Source organism: Olea europaea, chromosome 8 (assembly GCF_002742605.1).
Source record: "Olea europaea var. sylvestris chromosome 8, O_europaea_v1, whole genome shotgun sequence".
NCBI lineage: Eukaryota > Viridiplantae > Streptophyta > Magnoliopsida > Lamiales > Oleaceae > Olea > Olea europaea.
This window is the reverse complement of record NC_036244.1, coordinates 2,470,006-2,484,410: the sequence shown is the minus strand read 5'-3', so window position 1 is coordinate 2,484,410 and position 14,405 is coordinate 2,470,006.

Below are 14,405 nucleotides of genomic sequence, written 5' to 3'. Positions count from 1 at the left end.
AAAAAAATTTTAAAAAGTAGAATTCTTTAGTTCTTAGTCTAGAATTGAGAATCGAATTAAACCCCTCGATTCTCAATTCTAATAACCATTTAAATATTTAACTTAAAAAGAGACATTCGATTTGTGAGTATTGTTCAGCTCTACATTTATCCAAAAGATTATTTTTGAAGAAAGGTCAAAGTAGTTTAAAAACTTTTTTTTTCTTTTTCTTAAAGAAAAATAAGGCTGAATTTGGCAAATTCTTTTATAAATTGGTCAAACTTATTTTTCAATCACACATTTCAATCAACTCACAAGTACTATCTATTGACTACTTAATTCTATCTATTTATAGATTTTTCCACAATGGAGGCTACATTTTTACTTACTTTTCATAGAAGTACTTTTACTTTTTTGGCCTTAAGGAGCATGTTGAGTGTGTGTTTGGCTCCAATTCTTGCCAATTTTTTCCAACTTTTTTTTTCAAAAAATGTGGGCCCCATGCCAGACAAAAAGAACAGCATCCCCTACAAAAACTAGGGTCACCTGTGAAAATGTCGTCAGTTGAGTAAGAAATTTTTTTTCTTTCCATTTCTACCATTTTCAATTGATTGTTGAATATTGGTAGAATTAAAAATAGTGGAGGGCAAAGATGTACATTTTCAATGCATCCTAGGGCAATTTAGTCCTTTAGGCTCCACAACATAATCATGTCTAATGTAACGTGTTGTCAATCAGTTACTGTAGGAAAATGAAAAACTCATTATAATGGGGCTCAATATCTTCAAGTACATAAATGTTACACATGAAAGAGTATCTGGCCAGTAAGTCTACAAAAGCTATATAATTTCCACCACTCCCCGCAAAGATCGCCTTCAAAAGGTTTAGTTTAAGTTCATAGTCAAAGAAGGGGTTTACAACTAATAAAGGACAAGTCCAAAACAAGAGTCATCTAACTCCAAAAGAACTTGAAGAGAAGAAGTACCAATTCTCAAACTCCTGGTATTCTTGGATTTTAGATCACCTACTTGATTATAATATAATCAAACTTGCAGTACCAAAAAGACAGAAAGAAGCTAGTAAGGTTGATCTTCCCTAGTTAAGCTCAAAAATAAGTAATAATTACTTTTGAAATTTTTTATTTTTATCAAATATTGATTTTTAAAATTTAAACTAAAAAATTTACTTTCTGGAAAAGTAAGTTGTAACAATTAACTTGAACTTAGCCAAAATATACTCGTATTTATTAAATTATGTCTTCAATGAAAATTCAAAATATTGTCGATGTATCACTTGATTAAACGTTAATGTCATTAAAGGAATGACGTTAATGTCATTAAAGGAATTGAAAGTTTATTCTTTAAACTATATGTCAGTTGACCTCGTTTATTGTAGGGGTGACGTAGCCTATAGATCCTAGGTCATCTTCATTTAGCTCTTCTTGCACACTAGGACAAATCGTTAGAACACGTGGCCAATCTTCGGTGGTGGTGGAGGCGACCGCGTTCAAGTTAGCCTTCATAAGAATAATATTTAGATGTGGGACGTACTTAAATGTGAGCCACTTGAATAAAAGGTGTTCAGATCTAGGGATTATATACAGAACAGATAGAGCAAAAGCTATATATAAAGAGCGTAAATTTGTATTACTTTTGAATGGCACAATGTGTGAGTTTTTATAGTAAACCGTTGGATAAAGAGACATGTTGTAACTCCCCAGGGGTCAAGTCAATTGTGAACTCTACTGATTCTATATTAATTAATAGAATTACCTTGAATAGAGTTTTTCAACCATTAGGAACAATATTGATAATTATAAAATTTAATTTAGAGGTAATTGATTAAAAACCACTACAACAAAATTTAGTTTTTACGGCGTGCATTATATGCTGTAAATAATACTTTACAGCGTACAACAACATGCCGTATAAAGCAATGTCGTAAAAAGTGGTCTTTTTTTTACAGCGTGCATAGTGCGCCGTAAACGGACGCTGTGAAAAGCATCACACTTTTTATGGCATGTAGTTGGTCGCCATATAAAGCATTATATTCATGGCATTACAGCATGCCTAAATGCGCCGTAAATGACCATTCACCTTTTACGGCGTGCAGTTGTACGCCGCATAAAGTGTTATACTCATGGCATCACGGCATGCCTATACACGCCGTAAATGAGCATTCAATTTTTTCAAAAATCATTTATTTATTTTAATACCAGCAAACATGTACTATTAACAAAATAAAATTACTCCATATATAATCAAGTTTTCAATTGTTTCGATAAAAAGAAATATTGACTGCGATTCAATACAATATGCCAATGTAATATTCATCTAAACAATTCTCAAAAAATTCCGACTACTATTGTATGCGCTAATCGCCATTCAACTAATAAGCCAGTGGATATTGAGGTTCCGTCATATAGCAAAAAATTATTAAAACCTATCAAAGTTCACTTCTTTGACCGACAATATAGCTACCCCACAAAATATGGATCCCCTGCACACCATGAAAATAATAAGGATATAATTAATAAGCATCCAAATCAAAAATATACTAAACAACCCAATCTTCAATAGAGACCGAACATAAAAGTAAATGGAATTAAAATAGAAAAGAAGTTAAGCATACCTTCGTTGTGATTACAGCGAATCAACTTTGATATACCTACTTGGCCATGCAATTGTACTTCCTAATGCATCTTCCAGAAGAAAAAGCTCACACGTGGGACGATATAAGCTAACATTATCGATCACTTCATTAACCCAAACTCTCCAACATTCATTACCAAGGGGTACATGATTCACTAGATCATTTGGATTTGTTGATGCGATTTCACCTTTTGCAACAATATTAGCTTTCCCAAACCAAGATAACAATTTGCACTTCTTAGTTTGAAGGTTATCTAAACCATTCAAGCTTCTGTCTCTAGACTGTAAAATTAATATCCTGTTGTACAATTTATTATTTTGAATATAGAAAGTATATGTAATTTAAAATAACATTCATTGATTCTAGATTTCCACTTACATTATCTTCTTGTTCAGCACTTTCACTCTTCACTAGAAACAGAGATTTTAATTCTTTAATTTCATCCCTCAACTCTTGAACTTGAGTTTGCAAGTTATGATTGTCCACCAAAGCATTCAACTCTGGAGGAGTCGCACCGAAACCAAGACCTCTTACCCGTTCTGGACCAAATAATTTTGCAACGCCATCACCTTCAAGTGAGTGTTTGCTTGGAGAGGAAACTGCCTTTGAATATACTTTTATTTTATTCTGATATGAGGAAATACATTAATGAGCTAAAATTACCTAATATAAGCTTTAAATCATAAAAAAATTACTAAAAGCAATTGTTACCAATGTTTCCCCAACTGATTCATTAATAGGTACACTATTTTTTCGCATATGTCCTCGAATATAAACATCATCTCTCGTTATCGAATCAGGATCTTCACTTTTCGCACGCTGCATTTTACATTTCATGTGTGGTAGTTTGTATAACATTTATAATTTTTAAAACAAATTTAACTTTAATTTAACAATTTTTTACCATTTCAGTTTCTAAGCGAGCAAAACCCTTTCTACTTGTTGTATGCAACATGGTTTGACTTGCTGTCATCTTTTTGAATCTTTCATTCTTTTCCTACAACATCATTTATGCACGCTGTAATAGACATAAATGTTGTGGTGAATATACAACAGATGCAGTAAGCAGTATGTTGCAAAGCACGATAAATATACAAAATCAATGAAAGCTTACCTTAGATGGTTGAGAATTGCGTCATTTGACAAATGCTTGCCATTCTTCCATTGATTCAACATTATTGGGCTTGAGGATAGCAGCAGCTTGTGTCATGCCAATTGTTTTTCCTTTGTTATTGATTGCTTTAAACAAATTACGTCCTCTTTCATTAAACTCTACTGGTAACCTCGTACATTTTCCCTTGTTGAGATAATTCAATTTTGCTTGACCCCTTCCCTTCTTTTTGTTTTCAGTAGTACTAGCACTATTAGGCAACCCTTCTACCACATCATTTTCATGTACATCTAGAACAGAATTAGAACCTCCTTCTGATAGTCTTATCCCTTCATTCCCTTCTCTTGTGGCAGCAACAATTGAAGCTTTTTTTTTAGCTCTTTTTGATTTCTTATAGCCTTGATTAGATGACTGTATTAAACAAAAAAGAAAAAACAAGTAATATTTTAATTAAATTTAACATAAAAAATTAAAAAATAATATATATACAATCCAGGAACTTACTTCACCAGGATATGTCATCTTATTTCCAATCGTGTGAACATCAGCATCCACAAAACTCAGCTTTCATCGTTTGCATCTACAAAAATAAAGCAAGAAATAATGGAATTAGATACATTAAAGACATTAACCTCAATATAATATCATATCAATATAAAATTAAAATAAAGCAAGAAAGACTTAAAGATATACAATTACCATATTCAATATCAATGCCCTCACAATCATGCCTCACATAATTGTCATCTTCAGCAGTCATATCAACACTTAATGCATCTAATGTGGATGGAGCATAAGCCTCCTCGTCAAAATTTTCTAACTCATGAAATCCTCTAGGAGGCGCCTTTAATACAATATACCAACTAGATGTATCACTCTCTCTAGAATAAAAAACTTGTTTTACTTGTGATGCTAAAATAAATGGATCTCTTTCAAATTGATATTGTCCTCTATGAAGATTTACCAATGTAAATCCTTCTTCAATCTTGACTCCACTATCAATATTTGCCCAATCACAATGAAACATGGGAACTTTAAAACTGTGATAATCTAGTAAAATTATGTCTCTTATAACTCCGTAATAAGATATTTTACCAACTACGTGGCTTGTATCTTTTACACTAGACCGACAAATAGTTTGTGCTTCAATAGAAACACCACTGTTCTGTGTACTTTTAATAACATCGGTTGTATGAAATCGATGTCAATTGATAACATAACCATAATGTGACATTACATCACATCTAGGCCGACGTGCAAACCATTTCAATGTATTAAACATGTTACAATCGTCTTGTTTGCCTTTCTCTGCAAACTGAGAAGTGAAAGTCTCCATATATCTCATTTGTAATAAAGTTTCATTCTTTGCAATACGACTATCTGAATTCTTAATCTCCTCTTTGTGCATCTTAAATGAAAATAAACAAGCAAATGGTAAGATAAGTTTATGAGAAAACATTAATTAATATTAAACTAATAAAATAACTAACTTCATTACGTTATATACGGCTCAACTGCAACGCTGTTAAATAGCACATAACGATGAGCGACCTCTAACATTTCTTGACTCAAAGTCTTTGGATTTCCTTTAGAGATCGCACGTCCAGCAATAATTATTTCATTCTCGAAATCCTCATTCCGAGTATGTCGAACACCTACTTCAGCAACTTGTTTCATGTAACTACTACAAAAATGCATACATTCATCGGCTAAATAATGCTCTGCAATACATCCCTCAGGTCTTGAACGATTTCTAACATATCCTTTTAAGTGTTTTCATAAACCTAATTCACCATATAATAGGCATGAGATATCTAGGTAATTAGAAAAAGAAAGTTTGAGTAGTTAACAAAAATTTAATAGTAATTTACCTTTCAAATGGATACATCCAACGATATTGTACAGATCCACCAATACGAACCTCACACCCAAGGTGGATGGTTAAATGAATCATTATGTCAAAAAAATGGAGGAAAATACCTTTCTAGCATACACAAAGTCACAGGAACATCCTCCTCAAGCTTTTCTAATTTATTTTTATCGATGACTCTTTGACATATTTCATTAAAAAATGCACATAGTCGAAAAATTGAATTTCTTGGTCCATTAGATAAAAATCCTCTTAATGCAATTGGTAACAATTGTATGAGCACATGGCAATCATGAGACTTCAGATTTAAAATCCTATTATCCGCTAATGATACACATTTTGAAATGTTAGAGCTATAACCATCAGGTAATCTTAAATCAAATAACCTCTTACAAAATAACTCTTTCTCTTTTTTGGATAACATATATGATGCTGCTGGTAGGTAATATGTATTTCCTTTCAATTATGGATGAAGATCCTTTCTAATACCCATATTAACTAAATCCTTACGAGAATTTAGCCCATCTTTCGATTTTCCCTTCATATGCAAAATAGTGCCAAGAATGCTTTCGCAAACATAGTCCAATGGTGTTAAAGGACCTCTGTTGATCACTTAAGTTTTACTGCTATCAGTCTCAGCCTATGACATCTTTGGTAATTCAGCATGTAATCTCATATTTCTAGCATGCTCATTTTTAGCATACTATTCATCCTGTCAGGCATGTCATTTTGTTGCGATGTTCGTGAAATTGTTTTCTTCATTTTGATTATGTTGTTAGCACACAACTTCTTGAAATCATCATCTAAATACTCTCCACTATTATAACTTACTTGACTTCAAACACTTCACCTTCAAAGTTGTTTCATCTTCCATCATGGATTTCCATCTCTTGAATGAATTAAAGACATCAGATTTATTCATTAAAAAATAATATTATACCTTCTTACTTAAGTTATCAATAAATGTCACATAATAATTGGAACCTCCAAAGAAAGTAACAGTTGAAGATTCCCTACATATCCGCATGAATCAACTTTAATTTTGTAGATTTTGGATCCCTTTTGATCTTAGAGGAACTAAATATTTTATTTTTTTTGCTTGCAATAAACATAACATTCACATAAAGTGTTTCGACAGGTTTCAACTCAAATAGCTTCCATTTAGAGTGAAGCACGTTTATTTTGTTCTCAATTATGTGTCCCAGCCTACAGTGTTATCAACCATTTCTTTTCAATTGGAAGTGATATAAAGAGTTCCAAATTTATTTACTCAAGCAATAACCATGGTTTCGTTAGTAACTTTCCGAAAACAGGCAACAAAGTGACATTATGACCTTTATTATCAGATGTCAAACTGAAATCAGATCACACATCCTTAAGCTGACATCATCAATACCAACAATATCCATATATTCTCCATCAGCAAGATATTCATTTCCATAATTCCCAGTAACATAGTTCTCCAAAATTTAAGGATATATTGTGGTGCAAAAAGAAGCTTCCAAATCCATCACCCAAAAATCAATAAGATTATCAACCGACAAGAGTAAAGCAGTTTGGACCTCTTTAGTCACCGCATTAGCACTATTGTTATTCTTTTCTTCCATCTTCTTTGGTGCTCTATAATTATTCTTCATGTGGCCAGTCTTGTCACAGTAGCAACATTCCATGTTATTGAATTTTTTCTGGAAACCCTTATCCCTATTCTCAACATTTAGAGTGAAATTTGATATTGAGGCTTATTACTTAAGTTCTCATAACCCTCACCTCAAGAACCCTATAAACTTATCAAGAACCAGATATATTCAATTTGCAACTAACTAGTAACCACACACTGTCGTGTCTCTACAGTGCAGATTCTGGCGGTGTGAAAATCAAACTCAGCAATCAGAAGGTGAAAAATTAGTAAAAGATTGGAATTATAAAGAGGGAAAGATAAGATTTCAACCACCTCAATCTGCATAATTATAAGACCCAGCAAAAAAAAATTCAGCACACATACATGAAGCAAAAGTCGCAGAACCAAATGCAAAACGAGGGGAAAAATCTGGGCAATTAAACAGTGCGTAATCTTGCTTAGGGTGTAATTGCCAGCCTGACCATTGACTGGAGATTTGTCGGTACTGGTGTCGATGCTCGATATTGAGAGAGAGAGGGCGCGAGATTGACAGGGACGAGGAATTGAGAGAGAATGAGTTATATGCAACAATAAGTTCTCTAATTTCATAAGGATTGGGCTTGTGTTTGGTGGGTTTTAATTTTAATTTGTGTTGGGCCAGCTATTACAGCGTGCGTCTATAATGGTGTTCACGATGCACGCCGTAAAAGGTGTAATTTATAACGGCGTTCATGACGCACACCGTAAAAATGTGCAATTCTAGATTATTTACTGCATGTCCTACATGTATGCCATAAATACTTTAAGCATTTAATTAATTATGGCACACATTTGCCGAACGCCGTAAAAGGATACTTTTCACGACGTGCATAAAATGCACGCCATAAATCAATGCCGTAAAAAACCACTTTTGTTGTAGTGAACGTAATTATAGCTTATAGAATTTTGGTCAATGCAAATCATGTGGAGTTAGAATTATAAGTTTTATTTATTTGACTTTAATATTGGAATAAAATATGAATAATGCATGCAATTTATTCATTTCTCACGTGTGCATGGAATTAGGCAATCATGATGTCTCCAAATTGGACCAATTTTTGGGATGATTGAAAGGAAATTTTGAATTTAAAACCCCACTAGCGTGATTAACTCTAACGTGTTACACTACAACACATGTTGGTCTATTATATATATGCCATCAAACCTTAAGGCATTATGCAATACACTCATCCTGCAATATATTTTCGTATTTGTCCATTCTCTATCAGTATCTAAATTCTCCTCTATAGTACAGTAAACCTAAAACATTCTAGTATTCTTCTATATTTTTACCCTTCATTCAATTTCACAAACGGCCAAGTGCTAAGACGAAATTCATAAAAGCATGATCTCCCAATTTGCTTTCCAAGTGTATATTGTACACGATTCATTACGTAAGGTGAGATGCTCAGTGCTATTAGTTGTTTTTCCACATCTTTCAAACACATTATTATGTATAAATTTAATTACATCAGTTTAGGGCTCCTTCGAAAGAAATCACGATACATTTTAAGGCACAATTTAGCCTTCACGTTATTTTGCAGTGCTTGCTAGAATTATCATTTGTCATGGTGTGATAATTCCAATTTTATGTTGGTAAGAGAATTTACGCATAATTTCATGTTTGATTTGAATGTGGAATAGCAAGCATCTCATTGAGTATAATTCATTTACTCATCCCCCTTTATTTAAAATTTCAGGTAAGTATTAGTATGCTAGACGGTGGTGGACGGATATGCTATTGGACCAATAGGTCATCGTCATAAAGTACTTTAATTTTTAGAAACACTAGAATTTTTAATAATATTTGATTATTTTTCTTACACAATTATGAGTACATTATAATTTTCAAATTAGTTATGAATTTTATTGTATGTTAGAACTACTTTTAATAATGTTTGATGAAGGATATGATTTCCAAAACGTTCCACATATTTTATTAAATTAAATACGTTCCACATATTTTATTAAATTAAATTTATCTTTAGTTAAATGTTATTCAATTTTTTTTTAATATCTTGTTATATTAAAGTTATTTATTTCAATAACTTTCATAAATTTATGTTTCGTAACGCGTCGGGTCGCTAGAATTTGGGGCGTTACACATGTCATATTTATCAATCAGTAAGTACTAAGTCTAGGAGCATTTCATGTTAAGATATTTTGCGATCCTAGGCCTGACATAGGGCTAGACTTGACATGTTACTTCGTAGAGTAGATATTGCAGTATTTCATCTTGTCATTCATAAAAGATCTCATGCAAAGCCTCTACCTACCTCGCCTCATCCATGAAGGTTTGACCTCTTCATGGGAGTTCGGCCAAATTGTTATGCGACTGTTACATGATCATACTTGGAGTCTTGTTGAAAGAGGCGTAGCAATTTCTCTAAAAGATGACCTAGCCATGTGCCAGAAGGAACCTCGAGAACCTTTCCTACTAGCTTTCATCATTGTAAATCAAACTCACCGATGAGCTCATGACAGTAGTGACAGTTAACTAGATGCATGTTTCCAGTTTCACATAACCACTGCTCGAGAGTGAAAAGTAAAAATCTTCAGCATAAAGAAAACGAGTTTTACTAGTTTCCTTTGTCTAAGGAAGAATATTAATTCATTTTGTTAAAAATCTTTTCCTAAAAAGGTTTTAAGAAATCAAAATGACAACCATGACAAAATGTTGATTAAGGTATATAGAGTTTGATATAATTTGAATTCGGCCATGTGTTACCTAAATTTCCTTAGAATATTTAAATTTGATATTATTCATTATTGAACCGTTAACAAATTGATTAATTTAGAAGTTGATTTAAGGAATTTGAGAAACTTTCATTATGTTTGAGATTCTTAATGTCAATTTCTTTTACTTTAAGCCACTGTTTCGTAGAGATTAAAATCTAAATTTTTATCTAAGTTAATGTGATGCAGGAAACCTATTAACTTGATAATAAACAATAATAATTGAAGAAGAAATGGGTTCAAAGAGAAGAATCTAGGGCAAGTTAATAGTTTTATTCATATATTTCAGGTTCGTAAATACTGCCCTAAGTCCCTCTACATAGGGAAGGACTTCAAAATTAAATAAACTTCCTATCTTAACAAACTTGAAATAAAAGATAACCATGTCAAAATCAAATTACTATAATCTAAATAAACTCAAATTTTACTAATTCTTAGTCTTTCGCCTTGAATAGACTTTTATTTCTTTCCTTGTTGCTTCATTCTTCCCCGGTTGAAAGGAACTTGATAAGACATGAAATGTTGTGATTTACATCCATTAATTCTTTCATTTTTTATGACTAATTAACACCTAAATATGCTAAGTACCCTTATATTGTGATTTAGGTTGCATTTGGATATCATGGCATAAAATAGAAGGAAATAGCGAAAAAGGACCTAAATGAAAGAAATCAATATTTCAAGGACTAAAATGCAAATATCCAAAATTTGAATCGAAAGGCGAAATGACGGAGTGAAAGATTTGAAGGTCAATTGATGGAAGAGTTAAAGTGTTGGAAGAAGGAAAACAAGAAAATATGTCAAAAAAAAGAGAAGATGAAAGCTCAGGGACCAAGTTGCAAATAATCCCTAGATGAGACAAGAAATGGGATGAAGATTCAAGAGTGTTAGAGGTCAAATGGATGAGAAAAGAAATCAAAGGGATGAAATACAATCAAAGTAATTTCCAATCGAAAAGGTTATGCACCGATTTTCAGTATCATATTGGGACCCATTTTTGATATGGTAAACGATCGAATTGGAAGATAACATTTAAAGAAAAGTTATAGCTCTTTGAGTTAACTTTTCAATGCACTTTGAATCACCTCAATCGAACATTGAAAAAGAAAGTTACGATCAAAATATTGAAAGCTATCCGACGGGAAAACGGTTGTTCTATGCGGTCGCATAGTTCAAATCCAATGAGGTCGCATTTTGACCTTCAGAGAACTTTTGGGCTGAAAATCATCGTTCTATGTGACCACAACACTTATAACTATGCGGTCACATAGTTTATTTCCGACACACAATTTTTAGTTTCTTAATTTGAATCAAATACTTATGGAAACAAATCTTGTACACCATATATAAAGCCCAAATCTCGTCCAAAATGGAGAGAACGCCCACAACCCTATTTTTCTCTCTTTGTGCTCAAGATCTATGATGTGCAACTAATTTTTTTGCTTGATCGAAGGAGACGAAAGCTTTGAAACAATTAAACTGTGAGATCCACCTATTTTTATTGATTAATTCATATGCTTAGTATTAAATCTTCTTCTGCAATTATTTTTATGATTGTTGTGTTTGATTTCTAGAGTGCATGCTAGGTTATTAATCTCAATAATCTATAGCTAAGTTGGATTTCAAAACTGTAATTGTTGATTGGTTTAACTTATGAATCAACTAAGACTGATAATTTGCTGGTTGGAAATTATAAAATCTTAAGGAAAAGATTTATCTGGGTTAAACGCAAAAGTTTGCCTTGTGTTATCTAGTTCATTGATTTCTCTAATTCACATGCCCCAAATTTCGGCGCCGTTACTGGGGAGTGAATTAGTTTATTTTTGTACTTTTTCTTTGTTCATTTCATTTTTAAAAAAAACGGTGCATTGTTTTGTTTATTTCCTTATTTTTAGTTTCTTTATTTGTTTATGACCATAACTAGATCTTCTAATCAAAGTAATTTGCAGTATGATCCAGAAATTGAGAGAACTTTTCATAGGTTACGAAGTGACACTCGACGGAATCTTGAAGAAAATGATCTCAACCTGAACATCCTATTTGCCAGTGAATTTGATTTAGAAGAAAAGGACGTCGTGGATGGAAATAGGACCTTGAACCCCATATTTGATTCATCAACCTTTATGCATTACTTTTCCTACTTTAGATGCTGCCACTACTTTTGAACTTAAATTTGGACTAATTCATCTCTTGTCCACTTTTCATGGCCTTGCAGGTGAAGATCCCCATAAACATCTAAAGGAGTTTCATGTGGTCTGTACAAGCATGAAACCTACAGGAGTTACTGAGGAGCAAATTAAATTGGGAGCTTTCCCATTTTCATTAAAGGATTCAGCGAAGGATTGACTCTATAATCTACCTTCTAGAAGTATCACCACATGGAATGAAATGAAGAGGCTATTTCTAGAAAAATACTTTCCAGCTTCAAGGGCAGAAATATTAAAAAAGAAATTTGTGGAGTGAAACATGACAACAGGGAATCTCTACATGAATATTGGGAGCGTTTCAAGAAACTGTGTGTAAATTGCCCCCATCATCAAATCAGTGAACAACTTCTCATCCAATATTTCTATGAAGGCCTTCTTCCCACGAAGCGAAGTATGGTTGATGCTGTAAGTGGAGGAGCGTTGGTAGATAAAACTCCTAAGGGCACGAGAAACTTAATTAAGAACATGGCAGCTAATTCTCAATAGCTTGGCACTAGGCTCGACACTCCTTCTAAAAGTGTCAATCAGGTAAATATCTCATCCCTTGAACAATAGATTTTGAGTCTAACTACTCTTGTTCGACAAATGGCTACAGGTACTATACAAATAGCAAAGGCATGTGGAATCTGTTCAATAGAAGGACATCCTACTGACATGTGCCATCCAAGAAGACCTCATTGAACAAGTTAATGCAGTCGGTGGCTTTCCACGACAACCTCAAAGGAACTATGATCCATTTTCGAAGACATACAACCAAGGATAGAGGGATTACCCGAATCTTAGCTATGGGAATCCATAATCAAACCAACCTATGACCCAAAATCGCCATAGCTTTCAACAATTTAAGTAGTCATACCCTTCTAGACAACAACAGGGCCAATCTTCTAAGTCTGGTATGTCTCTAGAGGATATTGTTTAGTCTCTGGCCGCTAACACTTTACAATTTCAACAGGAATCAAAACAATTCCAACATGAGGCAAAGGCGAGTATTCAAAGCTTGGAGAATCAAATAGGTCAAATGGTAACATCAATCAATTGACTGGAATCACAAAGCACGGGAAAACTACCTTCTCAAACGGTAGTAAATCCAAGGAAAAATGCAAGCACAATTTTGTTGAAGAGCGACAAAGAGGTTGAGATTCCAGTGAAGACAATCCCCACATCGTTAGAAAAGGAAGAGGAAGAAAACATCATCATAGACAAAGTTACTACCAACCGTGGTGATACACCCAAACGTAAGTTTTCACCCCTTTCTGAGTATAAACCAGTTCCCCCTTTCCCTCAGGCTTTAGTAGAATCTAGGAGAGATGATGCAAATAGCAAACTTTATGAAACTTTGTGAATATTCCACTGCTAGATGCTATTAAACAAGTACCTAGATATACAAAATTTTTGAAAGAGTTGTGTACAATTAAAAGAAGACAGAAACTCAAAGGATGTGAGAAAGTAAAAGTTGGGAAAAATGTGTCAGCAGTCATTCAATGGAAACATCCTACAAAATGCAAGGATCTAGATATGTTCACTATCCCTTGTACAATAGGTGACTCTAAATTTGAAAAAGCCATGCTAGATTTAGGTGCCTCTATAAATGTCATGCCATACTCCATATATGCTTCTTTGAAATTGGGGCCCTTGGTGAAAACTAGTGTGTTTATTCAATTGGCTGATAAATCAAATGCCTATCCTAGGGGAGTGATTGAGGATGTCCTTGATAAGGTCAATGAATTGATTTTTCCTACCGATTTTTATGTGTTTGACATGAAAATGGTGACCAAACTAGTCCCATCTTGTTAGGAAGACCATTCTTAAAAACATCCAAAACAAAAATAGATGTTCACAATGGCACACTAACCATGGAGTTTGATGGTGAAATAATTAAATTCAATATTTATGACATCATGAAATTTCCTAATGATGATAATTTTGTTTACTCTATTGATTTGGTTGATTGCCTAACACAAGACGTTTTTGAACTTAATGGAAATGATGAATTGGAGGTTGCTATTAGTAACCATATTGAACAGGAAGATGGAGAAATAACTTTGAGCCTTGAATTGTGAAATGTTGTTGCCGCATTGAACGATGTTCCAAAGTTACAACGAACAAGTAATGATTCATATGCAACTTTATTAGTTTCTAATGAAAAGCCCCTACCTTCTATTTTGCAGGCCCTTACCCCAGATTTGAAATTTC